The sequence below is a fragment of the Nicotiana tabacum genome, chromosome 2, assembly GCF_000715075.1.
Source record: "Nicotiana tabacum cultivar K326 chromosome 2, ASM71507v2, whole genome shotgun sequence".
Taxonomy (NCBI): domain Eukaryota; kingdom Viridiplantae; phylum Streptophyta; class Magnoliopsida; order Solanales; family Solanaceae; genus Nicotiana; species Nicotiana tabacum.
The window spans coordinates 89,117,363-89,142,517 of NC_134081.1; the positions used below are offsets into that span (position 1 = coordinate 89,117,363).

Below are 25,155 nucleotides of genomic sequence, written 5' to 3' on the forward strand. Positions count from 1 at the left end.
TCTTGCAGGTTTATAAATAGGCGCAATCAGTCTCAATATCAGTCCAAGAAGACGAAAGTGATGTCCACATGATTGGTGGGGAACCACTTGGTGTCTCTTCTTTACAATTTTGTGACTTTGGCGAGATACTAGTTGATATGTCACCTCTCTCGAAGAAGTATATTTCGCGTCTCCTCTTTGCTGCTTGATGAAAAGACACATGATGCATCCCCTCCTTGCGACTTGGTGAGAAGGAGGTTTGGAGCGACCATATACCATCCTTGGTAGGCGAGCACGTGGATCATTCCATCCTTCAACCTTGTGGTGATGAATTACATGGAGTGCCTCAACCTTCAAGATTTTGGTGTCGAACCACATCTTCGTTCAGTTTGGAGAAGTCCATGGAGCGTCATATGCTTCAAGCTTTGGCGTAGAACAACACCTTCTTGCAACTTGATGAAGAAGTCCATGGAGTGTCCTAACCTCCAAGCTTTAGTATAGAACAACGTATTCTTGCAATTTAGAGAAGAATTTTATAGAGCATTCCATCCTTCAAGCATTGGAGTAGAACAAGCTCTTCTTGCATATTAGAGAAGAAGTGCATAAAACATTATTTTCATAACTCGATGAAATGATAGATATAGTGCTCCATATTTCTAGCTTTGGAGGAGAGCATCATCAACTTCTCTTTGTCATCGTGATAAAATAGACTTTTTTTAAAAAATTTATGTGATTGAACTTAGAACAAAATTCTAAATTGCCTACGTACCTCCGCAAAGAGGATCAAGTCATTACGTAGTTCAAAAGAAGTACAATTTTTTTTTGTATGCAGTTTATACTCGTGCAGACAAGGAGTATTGCAACTTGAAGACTTTGCTCAAATTTGAATAGCTTTACATCTTGAAGACTTGCTTAATTTGAAGAACTTTGCATCTTGAAGACTTGCTTAATTTGAAGAGTTTTACATCTTGAAGACTTTGCTAGAATTTGAAGAGCTTTGGACCTTGAAGACTTTACTCGAATTTGAAGAGTTTTGGACCTTGAAGACTCTGCTCAAATTTGAAGAGCTTCACAACTTAAAGTCTTTTCTCTAATTTGAAGAACCTTGCAATTTGAAGTCTTTGCTTGATTTTGGTGAGCTTTGCAACTTAGAGATTTGTTTGAATTTGAGGAGTTTCATAACATACAATCTAAGCTCGTGTATCAAGGAGAATCACAACTTGCAGTTTAGGCTCGTGAGTTGAGGAGCATTTTGCAACTTGCAGTTTAGGCTCATGCGTCAAGGAGCGTGATGACTTGCAGTTTAGGCTCATGCGTCAAAGAGCACTGAGACTTGCAGTTTAGGCTCATGCATCAAGGAGCGTTGCGACTTACAGTTTAGGCTCATGCGTCAAGGAGCATTGCGACATGCATGGACTCTTCGATTTTAGTTTCTGATGAATACTTTCCCCCATTCTCGGCATCGTCTATTTATTTTTCGTCGTGAGTCTCAAAGACAGACAACCTTTGATCTCCATGTGTAGCCATACTCAATTCCATATCATGTGCACGGGTGGGCAACTTTTCAAAAGTTTTAAACTTTATACCTTGCAAGATGTAGCGAAGGCCCCAATGCATACCTTAGATGCACATTTCGATGCCAAAAATTTCGCTAAGACGATCTTTGCAGTTGAGGCTTAAACCCCTCCAGCGATTGATGAATTCGATAACTGGCTCCTCCTTCTGTTGGCGGGAATTTGTTAGTTCAATCATGCTCACAATGCGCCTTGTGCTATAGAAGCGATTGAGAAATTTTTGCTCGAGTTGTTCCCAACTATTAATGGAACCAGGTTCAAGATCTGTGTACCAATCGAAAGCATTTTCTTTAAGAGATCGAACAAACTGCTTGACAAGGCGATCATCATAAGTTCCAGCATCATTGCACGTCTTGACGAAGGGTGTAACATGTTGCTTGGGATTCCCTTTACCATCGAATTGTTGAAGCTTAGGAGGTTGATATCCGCTTGGCATCTTCAAGTTATCAATCCTTTGTGTGTATGTCTTTGCGTATGTAAGGAATGATTTAGGCGAAGGATCGATTTTATCTTTGATGGCCCCTATGAAAAAGTCTTTCAATTGCTCAACATGAATCTTTCCATTAGAAGAGACTTGGAGCTCTTTGGTCATTGTTACTAGCTTTGCAGAGGACTCTCATTTTTCTTGAATTTCTGGAAGCTTCATAGGTGCTTGGCTTGATTTTTCCTCCATCATACTCTCTACCTTATTCATCAACTTGGAAAGTTTATCATCTTGATATTTCATGTATTTTGTCAGGCCTTCAACTGCTTTTGTCAAATTTGCAAGTTGTTTTTCTATGGTAGAAGCTTCAATCATCATCGTTTGCATGACCAACACAGAGGACGAAGAATGGTATGGATCATCACTTGGATAGAGAGCAGATTGTGGAGTGAAACGAGGAAAGACTGGAGAAAATGGGCTGGTCAACACATCATCATCTTTCTGCATGAAAGTATTATGGGACTGGCAATGACATTCTTTTGAAAGGCTAAATCGTGCCAAAGTTCGTTCAACCACCTCAGCGATGTTGATCCCTTCTTCTAGCATGTACGAAGAGGATCTTACTTCTTTTGGAGAAGATGGACCAAAAACATGAGTTGTGGACGATACTTCAAGCATTTGTTGTCCTAGCATCTTGGCGTTTCTTCTTTTGATTTGGCTAACAATCTCCATGGCAACTTCCAATCCGCTTTTGGAGTGAGATCTTGGGTTGATTTTCATTAAGATCATCTTGGTGTTCTTAAACTTCGAAGAGAAGAGATGAGAGGTAGAGATCGTCCTACTGGGCATGCCAAAATTTGTAACAACTAAATTTCGCTCCTGAAAAATAATAATCAAGACAAGAAATGTAGCAACAAATATTATATTCGATTTTAAGTGATGGGGTTACAATCTCTAAAATATCATAAATCTAAGAGATGTAGTCCTCTAATTCTTCTCCTCACGAACGATGGTTCAAGAGCTTGAAAGCTTGATCTTGATCTTGAACTTGACGGACTTTAGATTTGTAGCACGTCACGAATAATTTGAAGGTCGTCACGAACCAGAATTTGGTGTTGGGTTATCACGAACGGAAGATTTGAAGTCGTCCGCCTATGATTTGAGTTTGCCTTTGGTATTTGACCATAGACGACGATTGCAGATGTGGACGGAGACCTTGATACTTTTCTTTAGAGCTTCTTTAGCCTTTCCTTCTGCTTACTTGATTCTTGTACTTTCAGCCTTGTGATTTCTTTCCCCTTCAAATGAGGGGTGTGGCCTCTTTATATAGACACGTGGTGGAGTAGCCACCAAGAAAGCCCTCATGGATCATTGGGCTTGGGGCTTTATATGGGTCGATCCATTTAGTAGCCCAATAAAATAGGTTAGTCCAATAGTATTGGACTTTTATTTAAATCAATTTAATTAGATTTAAATAAATAACCCAATTATACTAGTCCAAAATATTTAGTTGGACCAATATATGGTAAAATCCAAATTTATTATGGATTTAAACTTAGAAAATTTTAACCGTCTACAAGTACAATTGTTGAAACATATATACTCGTATTGACCTTTTAAAAAAATATATATGATTACGTTTTTCCAAAATTCACTTTTGGTACTGCAATGATTAGTAGTGTTAGTAAAAAAGACATTTAAAAGATAGGTAATGAGTATCTTAGACAAATGTTCTTATAAATAATGGTATAAAATGTCTTTTAAAAGAGTCCAGTAACTTTAAAAGATAAGTATGAACAGAGAATATCAACGTCTATTTTTTCAATCATGTCATACGCAATTACATCTGACTTTTGCTCTTGGACTTAACCCCCAATTAATAGTATAGAGTAATCTGTACGACTCCTTATACTTTTTAGGCTCAGCTTATCAGGGATGGACCATGTTAGGCGCATTAAATTGATTGACTAATTAACAATGCCTTAAGTTTGGATCAGAAAGTTGATAGGAAAACAAAAAAGAAAAGTTATAGATGTGTGGTCTATTTTCCTAGCATGAAAAGGACATCATAAAAAGGTAGATGAATTGAATTATGCACCTCGCTAGTTTATACTCTAGCGTCACATCTTATAATGTTCTAATTTTTCCACATGACTTTGAGATCTAACAATAACAACAATAATAATGAGTAAGTCTTAATTTCCAGAAAATTGAAGTTGGTTATATAAATTTTAACTATCTATATAGCTCAAAATATTACTTGCATAAAAGACTTGTAAATTGTAAATTGGGCACACTTAAACTTGCTGCCTTGGGTTCTCAAGCAACTCAATCGAATAAGAGAATACCAATAGCAAGGTTTTATTTGTACTGTCAGTATATATATATATATATATATATATATACGTTGTTTATTAATTACACACATGCAATTGCATGTAACAGTTAAATATGAGTATTGTGTATGGGATAAAATTGGGGATAAAGTTACCCCAATTTCCCGATGAAGAAACAAGAGACAACGTGGTTCAACGCAGTTTCGGGTAAAGTCGAGGGCTCCCACAGATCAGAGCCCGGGAGGACGAATGGCGCACCAAGAATCGGACATGGCCAAACATGTAAAGAATCGAGCTCGAGCAAATAAAGAATCGAGGTTAAAAGGAAGACGGTAAGAGAGGACGGACGAGGGGCCAAAATATCCGCCATCAACCGGATATTATGGCGCAAATCTCGCCCGATATCAACTGCGAATCATGATTTACCAGAAGAGAAGGATTTTTACCTTATTTAGACTTGTACTAGGATTGAAACTCCTCTACTTTATAAAGGGGAGAACCTTTTCATTTTTCAACCAATGTTGGCACACATATCAAAGCAATAAAGTTTATTTTTGTCTTCTAACTAATGTTCAAAGTGTTCTTCAGCTATTCATTTCTTTAGTTGCAACCGAGCTCATTTAGAGGGCTCGATCGAAACCAGTTTCAACGTTCAAACTTAAAGCCAAGCTTAATTATTCCATCACGTTTGGATTGTTCCGTTTCCCTTTGATTTAACTATTTGTTATTCTTCGATCATTCATGTTAAATTAAATCATGTATCCTTAAATTGCGTATAAATTTTATTGTTACTCATTTTAAGGGTAAACTGTTTGGCACCCGCCGTGGGGCTAAGGATAATAGTGATGATTTAATATGAATCTCTATAACACACCCTATTTTACACATTCTCTTTGAAGTTTGATTTAAGGTCTATTCAACATGTCAAATTCTTAGTCTGCTCACTTAAACGTTGACGCTGAGTCAAGCCACCACGATGAAATTAATAACGTGGTACTAAGCAATGGCGTGCCCCCTGTTGACCCTATTGGCGCTCCAATCGTTGACCCAGTCGACGCCAATTCACAAGTTGCTATCAACATCAACCTACCAACCGATCACGAAAATAGTATTCACGGGGCACCCCAGCCATCGGCTCGAGAAGCGCCCAAAGGGGGAGGTGATGGAGTTAGCTTACGTTTGGTTTTTGAAATACTACAAGCTCAGCAAATGGCAATAGCACAACTGCAGAGTCAAAATCACGCACAGAACACGGCCCAATCCGAGCGGGTTGGAGAAGATGCTCAGAGAGATGAACGAATTGTCATAGAACTAGATGGGTTAGGACCCGGGGAAACTTTCGAGGTGATGAAAATGCTCGAAGCACTAACAAAACGAGTGGAGTCCGGTGAAAAAAAATGATAGAGGCAAATGACAAGAAGGTGGAGACTTACAATTCAAGGGTCGATCAGATTCCGGGAGCGCCTCCGATATTGAAAGGACCGGATTCCAAAAGTTCATTCAGAAACCTTTTCCTCGAGTGTGGCACCGAAGCCAATTCCGAAAAGGTTCCAAATACCTAATATTCCCAAATATAATGAAACCACAAATCCAAACGAGCATGTGACCTCCTACACGTGAGCAATAAAGGGCAATGACCTCGAGGACGACGATATTGAGTCGGTGTTGCTGAAGAAATTTGGAGAAACCTTATCCAAATGAGCGATAATATGGTACCATAACTTACCTTTAAAGTCTATTGATTCGTTTCCTATGCTTGCAGATGTCTTCATTAAAGCCCATGACGGCACTATCAAAGTTGAGACAAGGAAATCAGACCTGTTCAAAGTCAAGCAAAAGGACAACGAGATGCTTAGGGAGTTCATGTCAAGGTTCCAGATGGAAAACATGGACCTGCCCCCGGTTGCAGATGATTGGGCCGTTCAGACGTTTACTAAAGGACTCAACCCTTGAAGTTGTGTTTCATATCAACAATTGAAGCAAAACATGGTAGAGTATCATGCGGTTACTTCGTCCGACATTCACAACAGGTACCCATCAAAGATCAGAGTCGAGGACGACCATCTAGGAGCTCCCCCGGGGTCTATTTACCCCAATAGAGTGAACAACAGGTCTAAAAGAATTATGGATCAGGATATGAGGCCACCCCGAGATCGATACCAGCAATACAACTCAGATAGAAGGGGAAACGAACCCAATCGCCACCCTACTAGAAATGATAGGAGAAGTGACCAGGGTCCAATCAACCGAGGTTTGGTGAGTAGAAACGGTTTCAACGGATCACTCGGGGGTAGAGAAGCCCCGAGACTATCAGAATATAACTTTAACGTGGATGCAACTAGTATAGTGTCGGCCATCAATCGCATCAAGGAGACTAAATGACCAAGGCTACTCCAGTTTGATCCCGCACAGAGGGATCACAACTTGATATACAAATATCATGGTATTCACGGTCACAGGACCGAGGATTGTCGACATCTAAAGGAAGATGTGGCTCGTCTATTCAACAATGGACATCTTCGGGAATTCCTAAATGAGCGAGCCAAAAATTGTTTAAAAAATAGGAACGCCAACAAACATATTGAGCATGAAGAATCTCAACATGTGATCAATATGATCATCGGGGAGTAGATGTCCTACACGGGCCAATGATAAAACACACCAAAGTTTCTATCACAAGAGAAAAACACACTCGAGACTATGTTCCAAAGGTGTCCATCTCGTTCAGTGATGAGGACGCCGGGGGCATCATTCAACCTTACAACGATGCATTGGTAATACCCGTACTTATTAATAAATATCGAGTTAAGGGTGTGCTAATTTATCCAAGTAGTTTGGCCAACATCATCCAATGGAGAGTCGTGGAACAACTGGGTTATTAGACCAAATCGTACAGGTAGTTCGAGTATTGAACGGGTTCAACATGGCGTACGAAACAACAAAGGGTGAAATCACCCTACCTGTCAACACAGTCGGGATCAACCAGGAAATAAAATTTTATGTAATAGAGGGGGACATGAGATAAAAATGCCTTGTTCAGGAGACCATGGGTCCACATCATGAGGGCAATGCCTTCGACCTTGCATCAGGCATTGAAGTTTCCAACTTAAAGCGGATATCAAAACGGTCTATGGGGAACAAACAACCGCAAAAAAAAAATGTTCTCTATCTAGGAAGTGATCCAAGTGCCCGCAATCACGACATCAAAAAGTGAGGGGCTGGTCGAAGAGAAAGGCAACAAATAGCAATCACTGATTCCGACACCGATCGATCCGGAGAAATAGGAGGAGAAACCAATGAACGAGGAAGACAATTTCGGGGTTCCGAGATCATTCGTAGCACCCGATGACACCGATGCATCCAAGATGACGATCGAGGAACTAGAACAAGTCATACTGATTGAGCGCCTACCAAACAGAAAGGTATACCTGGGCACTCCCTGCTTCATTACATCGAACATTTTTTACATGTATTTTTTGTGGTTTTTGTTCATGATGGTGTGCATTCCCTGCTTCATCGCTTATTCCCTGTGTGGGTTTGTGGTTTGGCTTTTTCCGTCTTGCAAAAGTTATTGTCTTCCATCCGTCCTTGTCTTCTTTAGGATTATGCATTTCTGAGCATTCAAGTACTTCTTGTGATGATGTTGTTGCAACTTGTCTAAACTTGTAATTTTTAGAAATGTGACCAATCCTACCACATATTGTACACAAAGTTCCTTCTCTTTCATAGATCACTGCCTGTTTATGATCTCCGATGATGACTGATGTTTCCACCGGGATTTCAAGTGAGACTTGGATACAGATGCATGTATACCTTTATGTCCGAGCGGAGGATATGCTTGAATTAATTTTTAGTAGTTTCCCAAGCTTTCTCCCAACTTTTTCCATAATTTCTTTATCATAGAAGTATGTTGGTAATTGTGGCAGATGGATCCAAATGGCCGTGGAAGATAGTGTAGCTTCTTGTGGGACGAATTTTGGTTCCCATTTACGTACTGATAGGAAGTTCCTAGAAATGAATCATGGGTCTATGTATAGTTCCTTAGCCATATTCTCCTCTAAACCAAACTTGACAATGAAGAAATCCCATCCTAGGTCAATCAAGATTAACTGTTCAGATAGTTTTCAGAGGTCAGTTAGTTTAGATCGGAGTTAATGGTAGTATAGGCATTTATTGTCTTCATGAGATACGGCAATTGAGCCATCAATACATTTCCCTTATCATCTTTGATGTTTGGGGAGGGTGCCTCTTCGTAATATTCTGTTTGGCTTACTACCTGTTTATCTAGTAACATTTCATTGTAGGAGTGTGTTGGTGTTTCTTCCACGTCCCTATGGTTGTTTTTATCTGATGGGATAATTGGTTGTGTAGTGTTTGTGTACATGTAGGTATTCTAGAGGGAGGGAAGATCTTCTCTCACTAGAGTTCTATTTTTGGTTAGGATATACCTCAACATTCACACAACAGAAATGATACTTAAATTTGTTTATTGCAAGCGAAACTATATTTCACAAGTTTCAGATCCGCATTAACCGGCAATACCATTACACAAATATCTGGTTTTTTGTGGGTTTGCAATAAAATAATACGTTCTTAGGTCCATAATAAGTGACTTTTTGGCCTTTGACACATCCCTTGAGAAAATACAAACTCCTAGAGAAAAATGGTATTTTGACTATATACCCTATTTAACCCTTGATTAAAATTTGCATATTGTTAACTTGACACTTTGAAATATGTAAATAAGGGTAAATTTTGGAAAAATAAAATTAATGCCTTCTTGATAATATAAAATGACATTTATTTTGGACCAAAGTAAAGAAGCAAAAAGGTCGTTTATTATGGACCAGAGGAAGTAATAAAAACTTTGCGCAATATTTACGTTAAACCTATGAATATAAGATATGTGTTTTTTCATACAAACATTTATCATTTTACAATAGTTAGATTATATGTATTTTCACTTATATTTGTAACAATTAAGATTAATTAATTTCTTGGTTTAATGTGTTAGGATCGGGAACCCGGGTAGTGCGAAATTTAGCCAAACAACGGTATAATGACAATAACAAAGGCAGTGGAAGTTGATAACGACGACAATTAAAGCAGATAAAGAAGACACCAATTTAACGTGGTTCGGTCAGTGTGACCTACGTCCACAAGCGGAGAGGAGCAATTTCACTATACCAATAAGAGTACAAAATTAGAGTAAATACTCTAATTAATCCCAAATACCCTAAGAGAATAACCTCACAATATCACTCCAAAGAAAGGGTTCACACAAGTGCTTCCCAATACTAACTCTCATACAAAACACTCTTAATAAAGGGGGAAAGGAAGAAACAAGAAATGAAGACTCAAGTCTTGTTGGTGTGTCTAAAATGAACTAATGGCCTTCCCCTTTATAGGCAAAAAAGTTTTGGTCTTTTTGGTGTAAAAGAAGAGATACAACTTGTGCAAATGATGTCCACCACACAATGCAATATTTTTGGGTCCCAAAGAATATTGACAACAAAGTCTACACTTTGCAAAAATGCTTATTTGAGATGGACTCCATTAGCCAAAATATTGGCCATAGTTACAAATCTCCACCTTGGCCTAATTTTGGCTGATATAGTAAGTTTGATCCACCTTCTCCGCAAAAGCCCCAATGGGCATATGTCAAAATTTAATAGCCATCAAAATCAGACAAGTTGTCTGATACCAAAATTATAGTAGGGCCTATAACAGTGGAGCACAATAAAGTATACAACGAACCAGATTTGTGTGCTTTCATGATCACAAGAGCATCTTGAAAAATCTTTAGAACTCCACCTTCACCAGTGAAGTTGTACCCAAGGGATTCTAAAGTGCCCAAAGAGATGAGATTTTTCTTCAACTCAGGAATATATCTAACATCGGTGAGAGTTCTCACCACACCATCGTGCATTCTAATACGAATTGTACCTTTGCCATTAACGTTACAAGTAACATTGTTACCCAGTTGGACAACTCCACCTGCAACTGAATCATATGTAGAAAATAAGTCCCTGCTAGGACACATATGATATGAACAACCGGAATCTAAAATTCACTCATTGTCTAATCTGAAACTAGTTTCAGTTGCCGGTGTCAGTATTCTTGTGCTCATTTTTTCTTTCTTCATGTTTTTCTTTATTTTTTATTTTATAGCATTCAGAGATAATGTGAACTTTCTTATGACAATAGCGACACTCTAAATTATTGTATCTGGATATGGAGTCGGATTTTCCCCGAACAAACAAGCCAACTTCCACTTGAGTTCCACTAGCTTCCTAGTAATATCACTATCTATCTGTTCTTTTGATTTTAAGATAGATTTAATATCCTTATAAGAGATATTATCCTTTGCATAAAGCATAGTATCTCTTATATGCTTTAAAAATGGGGGTAGAGAACAAAGCAGTAACACAGCTTGATCCTCATCTTTAATTTCAGCATCTATATTACTAAAATCTATAAGAATGGAATCAAAGTTGTCAAGAAGATAGAGAATAGAGGTACCATCACCCATACGAATAGTATAAAACTTCTGCTTAAGGTAAAGTCTATTTTTCACCGTCCTCTTCATATATAAGGTTTTCAATTTTTTTCCACATGCCTTTGGCTGTGATTTCTACAGAAACTTCACGTAAAACCTCATTTGAGAGATTTAAGATGATACCTGATTTTGCCTTTTTATCTATGATGGCAAACTCATCTTCATTCATTTTATCCGCTTTTTTCTCCTTTCCTTGCAACGCCAAATCTAAGCCATCCTGAATTAAGATAACTTACATCTTTAACTGCCACATTTCGAAGTTTGCATTTCAGTCAAATTTCTTAACATAGGTCTTTGTTAGAGTCATTTTGGCTATTAAAACTAACCCGGTTAGATCCGGCTCTGATACCAATTTGTTAGGATCGGGAACCCGGGTAGTGCAGAATTTAGTCAAACAACGGTATAATGACAATAACAAATACAATGGAAGTTGATAACAATGACAATTAAAGCAGATAAACAATACACCAATTTAACGTGGTTCGGTCAGTGTGACCTACGTCTACAAGCGGAGATGAACAATTTTACTATACCAATAAGAGTACAAAAGAGAGTACAGAATTAGAGTAAATACTCTAATTAATCTCAAATACCCTAAGAGAATAACCTCACAATATCACTCCAAAGAAAGGGTTCACACAAGTGCTTCCCAACACTAACTCTCATACAAAATACTCTTAATAAAGGGGGAAAGGAAGAAACAAGAAATGAAGACTCAAGTCTTGTTGGTGTGTCTAAAATGAACTAATGGCCTTCCCTTTTATAGGCAAAAAAGTTTTGGTCTTTTTGGTGTAAAAGAAGAGATACAACTTGTGCAAATGATGTCCACCACAAAATGCAATATTTTTGGGTCCCAAAGAATATTGCCAACAAAGTCTATACTTTGCAAAAATGCTTATTTGAGATGGACTCCATTAGCCAAAATATTGGCCATTATTACAAATCTTCACCTTGGCCTAATTTTGGCTGATATAGTAAGTTTGCTCCACCTTCTCCGCAAAAGCCCCAATGGGCATATGTCAAAATTTAATGCCATCAAAATCAGACAAGTTATCTGATACCAAAATTGTAGTAGAGCCTATAACAGTGGAGCCCAATAAAGTATACAACGAACCAGATCTGTGTACTTTCATGATCACAAGAGCATCTTGAAAAATCTTTAGAACTCCACCTTCACCAGTGAAGTTGTACCCAAGGGATTCTAAAGTGCCCAAAGAGATGAGATTTTTCTTCAACTCAGGAATATATCTAACATCGGTGAGAGTTCTCACCACACCATCGTGCATTCTAATACGAATTGTACCTTTGCCATTAACGTTACAAGTAACATTGTTACCCAGTTGGACAACTCCACCTGCAACTGAATCATATGTAGAAAATAAGTCCCTGCTAGGACACATATGATATGAATAACCGGAATCTAAAATCCACTCATTGTCTAATCTGAAACTAGTTTCAGTTGCTAAAACTATAGCTCCCTCAATCTCATCAGTTGCTATACTAGCTTCGGCGGTGTCAGTATTTTTGTGCTCATTTTTTCTTTCTTTATGTTTTTCTTTATTTTTTATTTTATAGCATTCAGAGATAATATGAACTTTCTTATGACAATAGCGACACTCTAAATTGTTGTATCTGGATATGGAGTCGGATTTTCCCCGAACAAACAAGCCAACTTCCACTTGAGTTCCACTAGCTTCCTAGTAATATCACTATCTATCTGTTCTTTTGATTTTAAGATAGATTTAATATCCTTATAAGAGATATTATCCTTTGCATAAAGCATAGTATCTCTTATATGCTTTAAAAATGGGGGTAGAGAACAAAGCAGTAACACAGCTTGATCCTCATCTTTAATTTCAGCATCTATATTACTAAAATCTATAAGAATGGAATCAAAGTTGTCAAGAAGATAGAGAATAGAGGTACCATCACCCATACGAATAGTATAAAACTTCTGCTTAAGGTAAAGTCTATTTTTCACCGTCCTCTTCATATATAAGGTTTTTAATTTTTTTCCACATGCCTTTGGCTGTGATTTCTACAGAAACTTCACGTAAAACCTCATTTGAGAGATTTAAGATGATACCTGATTTTGCCTTTTTATCTATGATGGCAAACTCATCTTCATTCATTTTATCTGCCTTTTTCTCCTTTCCTTGCAACGCCAAATCTAAGCCATTCTGAATTAGGATAACTTACATCTTTAATTGCCACATTCCGAAGTTTACATTTCAGTTAAATTTCTTAACATAGGTCTTTGTTAGAGTCATTTTGGCTATTAAAACTAACCCGGTTAGATCCGGCTCTGATACCAATTTGTTAGGATTGAAAACCCGGGTAGTGCAGAATTTAGTCAAACAACGGTATAATGACAATAACAAATACAATGGAAGTTGATAACAACGATAATTAAAGCAGATAAACAATACACCAATTTAACGTGGTTCGGTCAGTGTGACCTACGTCTACAAGCGGAGATGAGCAATTTTACTATACCAATAAGAGTACAAAAGAGAGTACAAAATTAGAGTACATACTCTAATTAATCTCAAATACCCTAAGAGAATAACCTCACAATATCACTCCAAAGAAAGGGTTCACACAAGTGCTTCCCAACACTAACTCTCATACAAAATACTCTTAATAAAGGGAGAAAGGAAGAAACAAGAAATGAAGACTCAAGTCTTGTTGGTGTGTCTAAAATGAACTAATGGCCTTCCCTTTTATAGGCAAAAAAGTTTTGATCTTTTTGGTGTAAAAGAAGAGATACAACTTGTGCAAATGATGTCCACCACACAATGCAATATTTTTGAGTCCCAAAAAATATTGCCAACAAAGTCTATACTTTGCAAAAATGCTTATTTGAGATGGACTCCATTAGCCAAAATATTGGCCATAATTACAAATCTTCACCTTGGCCTAATTTTGGTTGATATAGTAAGTTTGCTCCACCTTCTCCGCAAAAGCCCCAATGGGCATATGTCAAAATTTAATGCCATCAAAATCAGACAAGTTGTCTGATACCAAAATTGTAGTAGGGCCTATAAAAGTGGAGCCCAATAAAGTATACAACGAATCAGATCTGTGTGCTTTCATGATCACAAGAGCATCTTGAAAAATCTTTGGAACTCCACCTTCACTAGTGAAGTTGTACCCAAGGGATTCTAAAGTGCCCAAAAAGATAAAATTTTTCTTCAACTCAGAAATATATCTAACATCGGTGAGAGTTCTCACCACACCATCGTGCATTCTAATACGAATTGTACCTTTGCCATTAACGTTACAAGTAACATTGTTACCAAGTTGGACAACTCCACCTGCAACTGAATCAGATGTAGAAAATAAGTCCCTGCTAGGACACATATGATATGAACAACCGGAATCTAAAATCCACTCATTGTCTAATCTGAAACTAGTTTCAGTTGCTAAAACTATAGCTCCCTCAATCTCATCAGTTGCTATACTAGCTTCAGCGGTGTCAGTATTTTTGTGCTCATTTTTTCTTTCTTTATGTTTTTCTTTATTTTTCATTTTATAGCATTCAGAGATAATGTGACTTTTCTTATGACAATAGCGACACTCTAAATTATTGTATATGAATATGGAGTCAGATTTTCCCCGAACAAATAAGCCAACTTCCACTTGAGTTCCACTAGCTTCCCAGTAATATCATTATCTATCTGTTCTTTTAATTTTAAGATAGATTTAATATCCTTATAAGAGATATTATCCTTTGCATAAATCATAGTATCTCTTATATGCATAAAAGATGGGGATAGAGAACAAAGCAGTAACACAACTTGATCCTCATCTTTAATTTCAGCATCTATATTACTAAAATCTATAAGAATGGAATCAAAGTTGTCAAGATGATAGAGAATAGAGGTACCTTCACCCATACGAATAGTATAAAACTTCTGCTTAAGGTAAAGTCTATTTTTCATCGTCCTCTTCATATATAAGGTTTTTAATTTTTTTCCACATGCCTTTGGCTGTGATTTCTACAGAAACTTCACGTAGAACCTCATTTGAGAGATTTAAGATGATACCTGATTTTGCCTTTTTATCTATGATGGCAAACTCATCTTTATTCATTTTATCCGCCTTTTTCTCCTTTCCTTGCAACGCCAAATCTAAGCCATCCTGAATTAGGATAACTTACATCTTTAATTGCCACATTCCGAAGTTTGTATTTCAGTCAAATTTCTTAACATAGGTCTTTGTTAGAGTCATTTTGGCAATTAAAACTAACTCGATTAGATCCGGCTCTGATACCAATTTGTTAGGATCGGGAACCCGGGTAGTGCAGAATTTAGTCAAACAACGGTATAATGATAATAACAAATACAATGGAAGTTGATAACGACGACAATTAAAGCAGATAAACAATACACCAATTTAACGTGGTTCGGTCAGTGTGACCTACGTCTACAAGCGGAGATGAACAATTTTAGTATACCAATAAGAGTACAAAAGAGAGTACAAAATTAGAGTACATACTCTAATTAATCTCAAATACCCTAAGAGAATAACCTCACAATATCACTCCAAAGAAAGGGTTCACACAAGTGCTTCCCAACACTAACTCTCATACAAAATACTCTTAATAAAGGGAGAAAGGAAGAAACAAGAAATGAAGACTCAAGTCTTGTTGGTGTGTCTAAAATGAACTAATGGCCTTCCCTTTTATAGGCAAAAAAGTTTTGATCTTTTTGGTGTAAAAGAAGAGATACAACTTGTGCAAATGATGTCCACCACACAATGCAATATTTTTGAGTCCCAAAAAATATTGCCAACAAAGTCTATACTTTGCAAAAATGCTTATTTGAGATGGACTCCATTAGCCAAAATATTGGCCATAATTACAAATCTTCACCTTGGCCTAATTTTGGCTGATATAGTAAGTTTGCTCCACCTTCTCCGCAAAAGCCCCAATGGGCATATGTCAAAATTTAATGCCATCAAAATCAGACAAGTTGTCTGATACCAAAATTGTAGTAGGGCCTATAACAGTGGAGCCCAATAAAGTATACAACGAATCAGATCTGTGTGCTTTCATGATCACAAGAGCATCTTGAAAAATCTTTAGAACTCCACCTTCACTAGTGAAGTTGTACCCAAGGGATTCTAAAGTGCCCAAAGAGATAAAAATTTTCTTCAACTCAGAAATATATCTAACATCGGTGAGAGTTCTCACCACACCATCGTGCATTCTAATACGAATTGTACCTTTGCCATTAACGTTACAAGTAACATTGTTACCCAGTTGGACAACTCCACCTGCAACTGAATCATATGTAGAAAATAAGTCCCTGCTAGGACACATATGATATGAACAACCGGAATCTAAAATTCACTCATTGTCTAATCTGAAACTAGTTTCAGTTGCTAAAACTATAGCTCTCTCAATCTCATCAATTGCTATACTAGCTTCAGCGGTGTCAGTATTTTTGTGCTCATTTTTTCTTTCTTTATGTTTTTCTTTATTTTTCATTTTATAGCATTTAGAGATAATGTGACCTTTCTTATGACAATAGCGACACTCTAAATTATTGTATCTGGATATGGAGTCGGATTTTCCCCGAACAAACAAGCCAACTTTCACTTGAGTTCCACTAGCTTCCCAGTAATATCACTATCTATCTGTTCTTTTGATTTTAAGATAGATTTAATATCCTTATAAGAGATATTATCCTTTGCATAAAGCATAGTACCTCTTATATGCTTAAAAGATGGGGGTAGAGAACAAAGCAGTAACACAGCTTGATCCTCATCTTTAATTTCAACATCTATATTACTAAAATCTATAAGAATGGAATCAAAGTTGTCAAGATGATAGAGAATAGAGGTACCTTTACCCATACGAATAGTATAAAACTTCTGCTTAAGGTAAAGTCTATTTTTCATCGTCCTCTTCATATATAAGGTTTTCAATTTTTTTCCACATGCCTTTGGCTGTGATTTCTACAGAAACTTCACGTAAAATCTCATTTGAGAGATTTAAGATAATACCTGATTTTGCCTTTTTATCTATGATGGCAATCTCATCTTCATTCATTTTATCCGCCTTTTTCTCCTTTCCTTGTAATGCCAAATCTAAGCCATCCTGAATTAGGATAACTTACATCTTTAATTGCCACATTCCGAAGTTTGCATTTCAGTCAAATTTCTTAACATAGGTCTTTGTTAGAGTCATTTTGGCTATTAAAACTAACCCGGTTAGATCCGGCTCTGATACCAATTTGTTAGGATCGGGAACTCGGGTAGTGCAGAATTTAGTCAAACAACGGTATAATGACAATAACAAATACAATGGAAGTTGATAACGACGACAATTAAAGCAGATAAACAATACACCAATTTAACGTGGTTCAGTCAGTGTGACCTACGTCTACAAGCGGAGATGAGTAATTTTACTATACCAATAAGAGTACAAAAGAGAGTACAAAATTAGAGTAAATACTCTAATTAATCTCAAATACCCTAAGAGAATAACCTCACAATATCACTCCAAAGAAAGGGTTCACACAAGTGCTTCCCAACACTAACTCTCATACAAAACACTCTTAATAAAGGGGGAAAGGAAGAAACAAGAAATGAAGACTCAAGTCTTGTTGGTGTGTCTAAAATGAACTAATGGCCTTCCCTTTTATAGGCAAAAAAGTTTTGGTCTCTTTGGTGTAAAAGAAGAGATACAACTTGTGCAAATGATGTCCACCACACAATGCAATATTTTTGGGTCCCAAAAAATATTGCCAACAAAGTCTACAATTTGCAAAAATGCTTATTTGAGATGGACTCCATTAGCCTAAATATTGGCCTTGTAAGCATCAAATACGTAATAAAAATAAGAGCGTTGTGCTCGATCTAGAGTAGAATTTGAGTATAGCTATGCCCTGTCTAAGTTGATCATTCCCTTTTAGCTTAAGTTGGTTTGAAGCCTTTGTCACCAAAACTTTATTACGATAATCAAGTTGCTCTTCTCATGCCTTAAAGTAGTGTACCATAATAGAACTAAACATACCAATATTGATTGTCACTTTACCCATGATACGAATCAACATGACTAGGGTGTACGCGGGATTTTCATATGGACATTCAAAAGGTGAATACGTGAACAAATCATTGACACTATACTTTAAAAGAAATAAAATTCAAATTATAATAATAAAACTTAATTCAAGCATATAATTATAATTCGGCTCAATAGATTTACACCTTTTAAAATTATAATAGCCTCATTAAAATATATTTAACTTTTGTTGATATGGTTCGGTTTGCACTCGCCCTTAAATATGTCCTAGGTTCGATTTTTTAGCATTATTTGTAAAACAACTAAAGACGAAAATATTAAGTACAAATATATGTGAAGGTAATTATAACTCCTAATATATATATATATATATATATATATATATATATATATATATATATATATATATATATATATATATATTGTCACGACCCAAAATTTTTTTATGCAATTATTTATAGGCAACAAATTTGGGTAATGACTAATGAGACATGAGTAATTTTTGTACTACTACTACTACCTCTTTATTTACTAGTTTCAAGGGAGGCACTCCAATGATGCAATGTGCACTTGGTGGTTACTAATGATGATTATTCAAGTAACTAATAAATAATATGGTTATTGCCCCTCATCAGTTATTTACTAGAATTAATATCTTGTCCAATCAAGTTAATAGCTTAGATCTAAACCAGTGATAAGATATTGACAATTGATTTATTATATCGCCCCAAGATCATTGATTCTTGCCAGTCAAATATTTTCCAAACCATCTTATATCTCACTATCCGGTAAAAGGTGAGGTCTATGCAGTTTTGTTGACTAATTAAAATAACTTAGAGACAATACACATATTCCGTTATCGTCCAGCGGTTAGGATATCTGGCTTTCACCCAGGAGACCCGGGTTCGATTCCCGGTAACGGAAGTTCCTTTTTTCCTTGGGTTCTTTGGCGAATTCTTCACTAATCCCTAAAATCTGAATTTAAATCTTTTTATATTTTCGATAGAAAAATAAGAACCTTCTTTTTGTGTGATTTTTCAGACAGTACTGCTGGATTCTAGTGGGCGTTTGGACATAAGAATTGTAAAATCTCAAAAAAAAGTGAATTGTTTTTTAAAGTCAAAATGGTATTTGAAAATTAGAGTTGTATTTCGACATGAATATAATTTTGGGTTATTTTTGAATTTTTGTGAGTGATCTGAGTGAAAATTTTGAAAAACAGCATTTTGGAGTTTTTTAAATTTTCGAAAAATTCCAAAATTCATTTTTAAGTGAAAATTGAAAATTTTATGGCCAAACACTGATTTCGAAAAAAAAGTGAAATTTTTTTTGAAAAAAAAGTGAAAAAATTTTAATGGCCAAACGGGCTCCTAGTAGAACTAACTGAACTTTTTTAAGGGAGGAAATTAAGGCTTGGAAAAGAATATTTTCGGGATCAATCGTTTAAAGTTGCTAAAAGGAGAAAACATTAAAATTCCCAAACGAAAAACTGCATTCATGAATCCAGAGATCATCATTTCTTTATATGGATTTAGTTTATTTGTTGTAGGAAGATTACTTGATTGAAGATCAAATTGAATATTTGAATTGACATAGCAATTATCATGTTGGAGACATAATTAAGTAAATAAAAGGTTAATAAAAATGTGTATTGTCGGTTTTTTCTTTTGGTTTGCCTTTTCTCAGACGATCTTTAGTATTTTTTTAAACTATTTCATATTGATCCAGCAGCAGCAAGATAATGTTTTCTTGGTTTTTTTTGTAGAGGAGTCAGAATCAGATGTGGGACTCTAGCGCAGTGAACATTCCAGCGAGTGTAAATGTATTCAGGGATATGATAAAATAATATTTGACCTAAATATATAGTACAATATAATTTTTGTTGAAGAATGCTCAACTGGCCAGCTTCGACTGTAGCTCTGCCCCTGCTGTAATCCCACATCATAATCTCATATGATAAAGTCGCGCTGTAAATCTTGTTGCTCTTATCTCTCAAATCAAATGAACTCTTGACACTAAAACCATGTTGAAGCATGTATCTAAGTCTGAATAAACTCTACTAACATATTGTACAAGACACCTTTCACAAGTACCAAATTATAGCTTGTGGAAAATAAGTGGAGCACCATATTGAGGCTGAACGGTTAATATGGACTGAGGGGCATGTGCATAAGACGGAGACAGTTCAAAAGAGAAGCGTTGCAGGATCATAGACAGAGCCATCTTTGCTTCTAACATGGCAAAATTTTGTCCAATACATATTCTAGGACCCCAGCCAAATGGAAAATATGTAAGTTGACCCTTTGTTGCACTTGACAATCCTTCTCTAAATCTCTCTGGTTTGAACTCCTTTGCATCTTCACCCCATATCTCTTCATCATGATGCAACAAAATCATTGGCAAAGAGACTAGGACACCAGCTGGTAGAGATAGTTCTCCTAATACAATGTCTTCATTACACCGGCGGGTAAGTGTTATTAGTGAGGGATATAGCCTTAAAGACTCGTACATGATCATTGTCACCTGCAACAATTTATAACGCTCCTCCATTAGTTATAATTAGTATGAACAAGACATGTAAAAAGTCCGTAGATTCTTGAAGCTAAACTAATTCCTATAGGTGGACTACTCCTCTAGCTTGTAACCAATATAGAGAGAAGTTTTGAAAATGAGATAATCCCCACTGTTGAAGACATAATTAATTAATTAAAAGTATGCTTTCTCTAATAGCTTAAACTTATAGCTAAGATGGTCACATAATTCAATATGGTGTCAGAGCAAGCATAAAAAAATTCACACACGCTTGGAAAAGAGTCACCTTTCCTAAGGAAACCATGGCATCTTCTAGTCCAGTATCAAATATTAGTATCAAAGCTCTAGTCTTTCCAAATTAAAGCACTCAAGCAATAGCAATAACAATCAGAGTTCATACCCATGGCATAGAAATTGAACCAACCAACTAGAGTACTTACAACTTTTAGATGATTTAATTCATCAAAATCTGGTTTCCGACTCCCAAAGACATGCAAGACTTCTTCTCTGGCCCGTGTCTGCCAATCTTGATACCTGCTCAACAACACTAGAGACCATAGGAGCAACACTGATGTAGTTTCTTGGCCAGCAAAATAGAATAACTTGCATTCTTCAATGACATCTTCAATGCTCATTCCAAAATCCTTGTTTCCGCGCTGTTCAATTTCTTTAAAATTTGATTCCAGCAATATCCCAATAGATCCTCATTATTGGTGTCCCCTGCTTTCATTGCCTTCAATCTTTTATCAATAATACCTTTAATTGACGCTCGAACCTCCTTTTTTATTTCCTTCATTCTTCTATTCCTCTTTGTTGGCAAAAATCTTTGAAGTAGTTATATAAACCAGAAAATCAGAAGGCATTAGATAAGAAAGATGAAGGGAAAGCGATGTGCATTAACAAATTATCATGCATTCACTAGAGTCAGAATTAATTAATCAAGTTGAATTTCCTTCTCTGGCAAAGCAATTTACCTCCTTCCTGGGATATAAACAGAGCGGAAAGCTTCCACAAGATGCTGAGTTTGTTCCTTTTGAAGTTCAAAAATCTTTCTACCTTCTTCATAACTATTGCCAAAAGCTGTCCGAGAGATCACATCGCAACTCAATTGCTCAAGGTTAGGCCATACATCTATCTCATGTGAGCCTTCAGCTGAAACAATGTCTTCCCATTTGCTCAGCATCTCACTACAGCTCAAGCGAAAAGCTGGAAGCATATGCTGTCCGAGAAATGGTGAAAGAGGAAAAATGTCAATGACATGACACTTCTACAGAATTACAGAATACAACGTGGTACCATCACCATCTAGTGTAAGTTGCTGGTTCAATAAAAAAAAAGAGTGTTCAAATAACAATTAAGGTGAAGCAAGCTTAGGATGATGAATCCCTTTATAATAAACATATCCATTTTGTTGTAATCCATCCAAGATATTAACACACGAATGTAAACATAGACCAAGGAACTTACGCAAAAGAATCTTGACAAATTACAACCATAAAATTTTTCTCTTCTCTTCTAACACAAGCTAGGTAGCAGAAAGCACTCGAGGTAGTCATATGCACGCCCAGATTAGAAGAAAAGGAAGGGAAGTTAAAGCGGAAAGAAATCTTTAGCCGGAACAGTAGCCAGAGAAGCAACAACAAGCATTTTATCTATTGGTGGATGAAGAATCGCGAACATGATAATTCTTGGTTGAACATATTCCAAGAAAAAAGATACTTGCGAGAAGACGAGCACTGAATGTAGTAGCTATGGACAATTTAATCAGAATTTATTTTAGCTAGCATGAATGGAAAAAAATGATTTTCTCAATCATGAAGTGGAAGGAAGAAGAGAGGAAGGAAAGCAGTGACAAAACCTTTAGCTTCTCTAGATGGAAAGCGGGATTGATGATTTTTCTATGTTTGGCCCATTTGTCTTCCTCATAGGTTGCTAATCCTTGTACCAATAGTGTTGCTAATGGATTTCCACCGGGCTTTTGATAAAGATAGATTTTGGAGAGTACTTCCTTTATAAGCTCAGGATCCATGATCAATACTAGTGGTCTTGGACCGAACCATATAAAGGATCTTTTTCCTGCAAGCAGTTTCAAGATTAACTACTACAAATTTGGAAATGAACATTTATACAACAACAAAAAAAAGACACGAACAGAGTCTTCAAAGGACAAAAGAAAGTAGGAGAAGAAGGCTCGTTACAAGTTCATCAAATTAGATGCTCTAAAAAAACAATAAAGGGCAGCTCGGTACACAAAGCATCCCGTGTTCATGCAGGGTTCGGGAAAGGGCCGCACCCCAAAGGGTGTGATGTAGGCCTCCTACCCTGATGCAAGCATCAGTGGCATATTCCATGACTCAAACCCGTGACCTATAGGTCGCACGGAGACAACTTGACCGTTGCTCCAAGGCTCCCCTTCAGCTCCAAAAAACAATAATGTACAATTTTCTATTAAATCAGCTTCATTAAACACAATTCACAATGAATGCTTGAATACAACCACAAACCAATTTGATAATCCAAAAGCAAATAGGCAACATCTAAGGTGGACGAGAGAATGATTTTCCTTCCAAACGAAGGTAAATGATTAACTTCTTTTAAAGAGATTTACATAATTTATTCTGAAAAAGTTAAAACAAAACTACATACACACTACAAAATTTTCCTACACATGAAGGCCAGGAATTGAGTAAAATCATGCAAGTCATTTTCTTCTTTCAAGGTTAGTGCCTAAAAACAAAGTTGAGGAGGTTAACTAAAAGAAAAAACTTTTGAGTACACACTATAGATGTTATGGAGACAAACTTTACTTTACCCCTAACAAAATGCAAGTCTTTGAGATGAAACATGGTTTTCTTTTTAATACAACTAAAATAAACTTGACTTCAAAATCTTGACCAACTCTTTATCAGAGGTGAGTTGGAAAAACTAATCAGAAACAAAAATTTCAGTACAAGAAATGTATAAGGGATTTGTGAATGGACTTTTAGTTATATCCACTTAATAAGTAGTATAAAGATTGAACAGGAGCCTTGCTCTCGCAAAAATAAAGGGTAATCTTATGGCCTAGCGGAGCTTAGTGCACCTTTTTTTTTAAGTAGTATAAAGATTAATGTATTTTAACAACTATAGTAGGCCAGTTACCATTTACCTATAATTACCTAAGAACTGACATTATTTTGTAAATATTTGTATCTTTGTTAAAAACATACCATATTTCTTGATGGTTTCAAGAAAGAAAGGCATCATTCGTGGTGCTACATCATCAGACAGACTCATAGGCTTTGAGTATGCTTCCTTAATCATCCCAGAAAACTCTTTCATGTCCCCATACAAAACCTTGTTTTCTCAACAACTTCTCTAATTTCTTTGGTCTGAACCAAACCCAATTCAGCACTCTCCATAGACACACCAACAGAGTAATTACTATGGCAGCACAAGATACTTTTACTATCATTTCAACTGTTTCCATTTTCACTCACTAGGTTTGTCCCAGTAATTCTTCCCTACGTCCCTCCATATCATATCTACCATTTTCGTGGGGAAGAAAACAAAATGAAGTCGTCATCAATGACGAGCAAAGGCAAATATCTGAGGTTTAACGTGTGAGTACGGATCTGACTATTATAATTTATAGCCACACATTTCATCTACTATGATTTCTTCTTCTTCTTCTTCTACAAAACACCATATGTGGCTACATTTAATTTATCTATAATTTATCTATCTAAAATAGTAAAAGCATGAACCCCTAATTTTAAATTACTTAAATGTCCTTTCTAAATACCTAATTTCCGTAATTATTAGAAGGAAAAAACGTTATATAAACAGACACAATTAGAGGTGGACGTTCAGGCAATTCAAATTGAATATGAGAATTTCGGTTTAGATTTTTGGTTTTCGGATTAAAGATATGAAAATTCAAATCCAATCCAAATAAGTTCGGATTGGATCGAATTTTTTAAGTTCGGTTTCAGATTAATGGGTTTGCATATTATTGATTTTCGATTTTGAGCGTATAAGTTGAGATGTTTCTACTTTTTGCAAAAATAAATATTCAAATGAAGTACTCATGTTAAATTGCCTGAAAAGTTCCTCATTATTGCCGCAATCATCCAAATAAAGTATTCATGTAATGGAGTTATTATTTTAAAATATACAACAGAGACATTAATACGATCGATAAGAGATAGCAATAGTAAAATCATTTCCAAATAGAAAATATTCTGACAGTAACTTAGTAATTAATATTGAATATATGAGATAATATCTAATGGGTAGGGTGTTGAACTTATTACTATTGGCATGTGAATAATTGACTAAATATAAAGTATAAAAATTTCGAATTTTCGGATATCCAAAAATTCGAAGTACCAAATCCAATATCCAATATCCAATTTCTAATTTCCAATCTAAAATTCAAAAATTTTAAAAATTAAATCCAAAATCTAAACCGTAATCCGAAAATCCAAACCAAAAATCTAAAAAATTCGAATTTCGGTTTGGATTTCGGATTTGCTCAAATTATGCCTACCCCTAGACACAATGCTTCAGACTTTTGTTTAGAAGAAACATGCCAACGTTTCGCAGCCTATTTTAAAGTAAATGACGGGATTGAAATTTTGGCAACGAATGTAACGACCCGACCGGTCGTTTTGAGCATTTGCACTTCGCTCGGTGGTTTGAGGGCATGAGTAACTCTGTATGATGTATTATGATTT

The 25,155-nt window shown here is 36.2% G+C and overlaps 1 non-coding gene and 1 pseudogene across 1 annotated transcript; one reads left to right on the plus strand and one right to left on the minus strand.

Moving 5' to 3' along the window:
• The first annotated feature begins 18,757 nt into the window (after nt 1-18,757).
• Nucleotides 18,758-18,829, plus strand: TRNAE-UUC (transfer RNA glutamic acid (anticodon UUC)). Its single transcript has one exon. It is a non-coding gene; the product is annotated as a tRNA-Glu (tRNA).
• Nucleotides 18,830-19,710: 881 nt separating this feature from the next.
• Nucleotides 19,711-24,051, minus strand: LOC107759745 (cytochrome P450 CYP72A219-like; annotated as a pseudogene).
• Between the last annotated feature and the right edge of the window lie 1,104 nt (nt 24,052-25,155).